Here is a 6,667-nt window from a genome sequence, read left to right on the forward strand (position 1 = left end):
CAGTGCTCTCTTCCTGTTAGTTACTTAAACTTAGACAATTTTATTTCCTTATGTCCCCGAATCCAGATACTGGATGAGGTTTGGGAATCTCTGGAACCTTGTGCTCTTCTGCTGTTTACAAACTGCCCTGGGCCAGATCTGTCTGAGCCTACTTCTTCCCACCGGAAACACGAGAATGGTGGCTCTAGATAGCTCTTAAGGTGGTTATGGAGCTAGTGAATATTAAAGCTTTCTGAAAACGATAATGTACTTTGTAGATACAGGGCTTACTACCACTAAACATTTCAATATACAGGCAGATATTTAATGAAAAATGTAAATTCTCTCTTTGGCCGATATTATTTGATCTCTTTTAGATTTAGACATAAGACATTGGTAAATGACCAAATATTAATAGCGTTCGGGGTGTTAGATTTTTTTTTTAAAAGACCTTTTTTTGCAGGCTGATTTGCAGATGTAAAATATGTGCATTGAAGGACAGAAAGGTGAAGAGAGAGCAGGAGGGAGGCGGTGAAACAGTACCTGGCTCTCACAGTCAAAATATATCCTGTAACATCTCCCCTGGGGCTGCTCCAATGCAATAGAGATCTTTTCATCATAGACTTTGCTATTATTTAACAGTTACTCAATAGATTTAGCAGCTTCCATTTAAAGGAAAAATGCTAGATATACAAGATGGCATTGTATTGGTTATTTAAATTTAATATTGATATTTCTTTGGTTAACAGAAAAAAATATATCTTCTGTTTATAGAAAAATGTCACTGCTGGAGATTTTACTAGAGTAAATAATACTATCTTAAAATACAACAGTTAAATTTATCTATGGCTATATAAGCAAAGACATGACCTTTTCCAAGGACAAATATTAAAAATAGCAGATCCCTAAATACATACTTAGGCATGTGCTGCTGGGCTTAACTCTTACGCTCATAAAGTTGATAACACTTATATCTTAGTCTGCTCAGGCTGCCGTATCAAAATACCACAGACTGATTGGTTTAAATAACAAAAATCTGGGCTGGTCGCCATGGCTCATGTCTATAATCCTAGCACTTTGGAAGGCCGAGGTGGGAGGATTGCTTGAGTCTAGGAGTTTGAGTCTGCAGTGAGCTATGATGACTGTACTCTAGCCTCAGTGACAGAGCAAGATCCTGACTCAATCATTCAGTCAATAACAAATATCTATTTCTCACAATTCTAGAGGCTGGAAGTCCAAGATCAAGGTGTGAGCTGATTCAGTCCTGGTGAAAGAGTCCTCTTTCTGGCTTGCAGACTGCTGCTGCCTGCTGCCTTCTAGCTATGTCCTCATATGGGGGTGGGGATATATATATATATATATATATAGAGAGAGAGAGAGAGAGAGAGAGAGAGAGAGAGAGAGAGAGAGAGACCTGTAAGGCCACCAATCCTATCAGATCAGTACCTGATCCATATGATCTAATTTAACCTTAATTACCTCCTAAAAGCCCTTTGTCCAAATATAGTCACATTGGAGGTTAGAACTTCAACATGAATTTTGAGAGGATACAATTCAATCCATAGCAATTTATTTACCATTTGAAAGTAAGTACAACACAGAACTTGAATGAAACCACATAGTTTCATACCTGTCTCTTAGAAACTACAGCATTCTTTGTACTTCAAAGGAGTACAAATAATCATGGATCTGTCATCATATACATTGATTTATTCGGTTTCTCTAACTGAATGTCAAACTTTGCCATCATAATTTACTCTGTTATAATATATTACTTATATTTTCAGAGACTTGAGTAAACACAAACACACACCCTCTCCAAAAAGAAGGGGAAATTCTAAAAAGGTTGTTGATAGGGTCTTTCTTTGACTTAGTAATTTTATTTTAATCAGAGGAAACTTTATCATTCCTTGGGGCAGAAAACAGGGAGCATTTGGGACAAGAAGAATCTTTAAGTGTTAGGATCAAAAAACACCAGAGACATCATCTAGTTCAACTTCCTGACTTTACAAGAGAGGAAACTGAGATCATGAAAGTGGCAGTGACTTATCCAAGTCACTGAAGATGGTAACACCAGTCTAATCTTCTATCTGTTCCATTATCATTAGGAAACTTGATTAGTTTGCCACTAGCTAGTTTTACTAGATTCTAACTTTACTAATGGTACATTATTTTCCCAGGCATGATGTCAGTTGGTTCCCTTAACAATCCTGTAAGATAGGAAGAACATGTATCAGGCCAGAGGATGAAGGATTGTATTTCTAGAAGTGGTCCACAGAATGGAATGGAGGGGAGAAGATTGTAGATCTGTAAAATGCATCAAAATAGGGTCAGAATTAAAGTGGGGCTCAAATACCACATAGAAGCAAAAGGGCATCACTTACATATTGTAAAGGAATAAGTGATTCTGTGAAAGTTGGATATTAAGAGGCAGAGTAAGCACAAAAAAGTGGGTATTTTGGTTGAAAGGATTATAGTTCAAGGGCAAGTTAATTACTTTCTCTAACCTTCAGTTTCTTGATGAGTAAATACAATAGAACTCTTATGAGGATTAAATGAACTCACATCTATAAAGCACCTAGCACTATGTCTGAGACATGAAGGAGTTGGAGGAGGTTTTTGAGCCTGAACTACAAAAGGAGTGGTGTTATCACTGCTGGAAATGAAAAAAATAACATAAAATAAAATTAAGCAATAGTATAGAGGCTATAATGAGATGGTGATATATTTGAGATAAATGCAGAAGAGTCAAATGGAAATGCCTAGTCCTGAAAAATTAACCTCATGGTATAAATTTGTGGCTCATTTGCTGAGCAGTGATAGGTAAAACCCAGAAATGAATGAAAGCCTCAAAGGCAGTGAGTGGAGAAGGCCTGAGCACCAGGGCTACAACCTTACCAAATGTCCACCTATAGTAGGCAGTGGAAGGAGGAGGGGCCAAGCAAGGATGATCTTGGAAGTGAAGCAAAAATAACTGAGTATGGGGAATGGTAACCACAGCTGCTACATTTACTGATCCTTCTTCAACCCAGGCACTGTGCTGAGTAGTTTGCTTGTATCATCGCACTGTGTCCACACAACCCTATTCGATAGGTCATGTCACCACCTTCCTCATTTATGCACGAGAGAAGTGAGTGGTACAGCCCTGAGAAGAGCCGGCATTCTGAACCATGGAGGGGAGAGTCTTGGGAGGAGGGAATGTTGGACAGGGCCACAGGCTGTAGAGACAGCAAGAAGAACAAAACCTGAAAGAAGGTAATTTGATTTGCCATTTACAATTCACTGGTGGTGGAGAGTACATTTTCGGAAGAGTAGTGGGCACATAAGCCAGGTTATGGGGAATTGAAGAGTACAGGGAAGGAAATAGGAGTGACATCTGCAAGCCAGTTATCCCAAAGGACCATCAGGGCCTAGTAGCTTCTTCCTCCAGGTAGGGAAGCAGAGGGCAGAGGTCGGTAGAAAGAGGGAGACAGAAGACTATGGAAGATGGACAAAGATACTGAAGAGAGTAAGAGCCCCAAGGAGGCAGGACAGGACACCAAGAGTGCAAGCAGGGTTGGTTTTCAGAAGGAAGAGGAACAGACTTAAGTCATGTTCTGCTATCTTATAACTCTTTCTTAGCACACTTTTGCATTCAAAGAAATATCCATTCAGCACCCAAACTTTAGTGACTCGTATAAATCTTTACTGTATGTCATAAAGATGCCAAAGAAAGTGTTGGTGTGATCTTAACATTTTTTCCTTATTTTAATATCTTATCAATGGCATATGCTCCGAAGTTTTTGTTGTGTTCCTCCCCCACCCCAAGCTTTACCAATATCTCTCAAAAGCAGCCTGTGCAGGGCTGGGTGTGAGTGTGTGTGTGTGTCTTCCACTCCATTAACTGGTTTGGCTCTTTATTATGCAAATCAGTGTAGCCTCCTAGACTTATTTCTAGTTACCTATTCTTATAATTATCCAGATTCTGTACAAAGAGAGACCAGGAATTAGCTTAGCAAGCAAAAGTCTCTCACTGCATCCCACTATTCTTCAAGTCCAAGAAGAGAGTTGACAATTGTGAGCATGTATAAATATTTATTCTTGCCACATATGCCTCTGATGCAGAAGGAAAGGATGAAAAAAAAACTACAAAGACATTTAGGGGAGCCAGCTGTAGTGGTACACACCTCTAGTCCTAGCTACTCAGGAGGCTGAGGTGGGAGGTTCACTTGAGCCCAGGAGTTCAAGGCTGCAGTGAGCTATGATTGTGCCACTGCACTCCAACTTGGGCAACAGAGCAAGACCCCATCTCTAAAAAAGTAAAAAATTAAAAAAAAATTTTTTAAAGATATTTAGGTGGTATTCAACCAAAAATGAAATTGTTTTATTTGAAATCCCATCAGATAAAAGTACTTCTGGGAGACAGGAGATATTTTACCAAATTACTCACATAAAAATTCAATAGATACTTGTGCTCAACCATCCAGCCATTATCGATTCCAAGAAAGTTGAATGTAAGTCTCCAGGTGGGAACTTTAGAAAGTTAAAGTTGAGTGGATGACCCTTTACACTATATAGATCCAAGATATTCTTTTGTACTTGGATTATTAGGACCATAAACAAAAGCCATTTGGGGAGAAAGTGAGACTATTTATTCCTTCAGTAAAGAGAAAAGGCTGTGGAGTCAGACAGACTTGGGTTTGAATCTTAGTTCTGCCACTTTGCAGTTATATGATTTTTGAGCCAGTAAATTAATTTCTTTGTTTCCTCATCTATGCAACAGAGATAATAATATTACATTAAAGAAAGTTTGTAGGCCAGGTGCGGTGGCTCACACCTGTAATCCTAGCACTCTGGGAGGCTGAGGCAGGAGGATTGCTCAAGGTCAGGAGTTTGAGACCAGCCTGAGCAAGAGCGAGACCCTGTCTTTACTAAAAATAGAAAGAAAATTAGCTGGACAACTAAAAATATATAGAAAAAATTAGCTGGGCATGGTGGTGCATGCCTGTAGTCCTAGCTACTCAGGAGGCTGAGGCAGGAGGATCGCTTGAGCCCAGAAGTTTGAGGTTGCTGTGAGCTAGGTTGCTGTGACTCTAGCCCAGGCAACAGAGCGAGACTCTGTCTCAAAAAAAAAAAACAAAAAGAAAGTTTGTAAATATTCACTGAACTGGTGTACTATAGTGCTTAGCGCAGTGATCAACACTGCGGGTGCCCAGTAAATAATCATCATTGCCATTAGCAGTAAAAGAATTCTTGATTAGCAAGTATAGTAAAGGCTAAAACAAATGAATAGAGACATCCAGGAGCTATTCATGCAGTAATAATAAGTTGCTTTGGGGTGGGGGAAGGCGGAGGCTAAGTCTATGTATTTACAGATAATTTAGCAGGCAAATATCCAACCTTACTTTCCTGGACAAGAGTGTACTTTACTTATAAGCATTTGGTTGCTCTTTCAGCCCTGATGCCAGAGTCGAAAAAAGACATTTGCAATGCAGGCTAGACAAAAGAGACAAAATGCATCTGTCAGCAGATGTTTCATTAAGATCTGATAATAGCTTGATTAAAAGCTATATTGACTTAGTACAAGGAAGCTTTTGCAATAGAAAATAACTTCCTCTAGCATTATCTCAGTGCCTGGAGAATGATTTGAATTCTGGAAGTTCTTGGATGATGGGAAAATGGAATTATGTTCAATCTTTAGTTTCTTTTACTGTGCCTGGCCCCCTCCTCCTTTTTAAATTGAGCAGTAAACCAAAAGATAATCTGTAAGGTCCCTTCCCACTCTTAACATCTATGATGCTTTAAGAGAGATTGCAATGTGCTATTTAATTAAGGCAAAATGTAGAAGCAGGAACATAATCAAAGTATCTCATCTTAGAAGGAAGATGATCTAATATATACAATTCTTCTTGGAAAATTGTTAGAAAAATATCTATTTTTTTACTATAAAGGTAATGCAAAACATTTTTAGATAAGGGAGTCAATATTAAATTGTGAATTCTTTGAGAGGCAATCCTTCAACTATAATATTTTTTAAAAATGATTCTCATCATTGAAGTGTATACCAGCCCCCAAATATTAAAACAGGTTATTATTCAAGTGATATAAATGTGCTTGTACAAATTGATGAACAAAAATTATATCTTGCAAGAACTGAGAAACACTATTCTAGAAAGCATTATTGCAAAGTAAGTAATCAACAAATGGTTAAACTCATCAATCGTCCTCATGAAGCTCAGTTTCTTTATATAGATTAAGATAAAATTCTCAAGGTTCTAGTAACTTGCAGACCGGGATCCAACACTTTCAGAAACTGTATTATCTGGGGATTTTGTCCCAGGTCTGGGCCCTGTGAATGATACAGATACCCAATTTCTTTTTCTTTAAGACTGAACCCAAGAGAGATCTTACACCTGGCTTTGGTAGGTGGGAAGGTAGATAATTTACCCAACGTCTAAGAGGCTAAATGAACCAGCCAAATGAAGGACAAGAAATGGATGTGTATAGATAGGCATTTTCCAGTGAGAAGTGACCACTTACGTATATTGGTCAGGCTCAATAGTTGTGAACGAAAGAAACTAAGCAGAAGATACTGGCTAGAGCTCAAAAACTCCAGATGGGTCCAAGAATAAGGTTTGAAGCTGATACAACCAGAACCAATGGTAGAGATTTTGCTGCAGAACTGGTCTAGTGAAGATCCCAGTGGCAT

This window comes from Lemur catta, chromosome 14, assembly GCF_020740605.2.
Source record: "Lemur catta isolate mLemCat1 chromosome 14, mLemCat1.pri, whole genome shotgun sequence".
NCBI classification, from domain to species: domain Eukaryota; kingdom Metazoa; phylum Chordata; class Mammalia; order Primates; family Lemuridae; genus Lemur; species Lemur catta.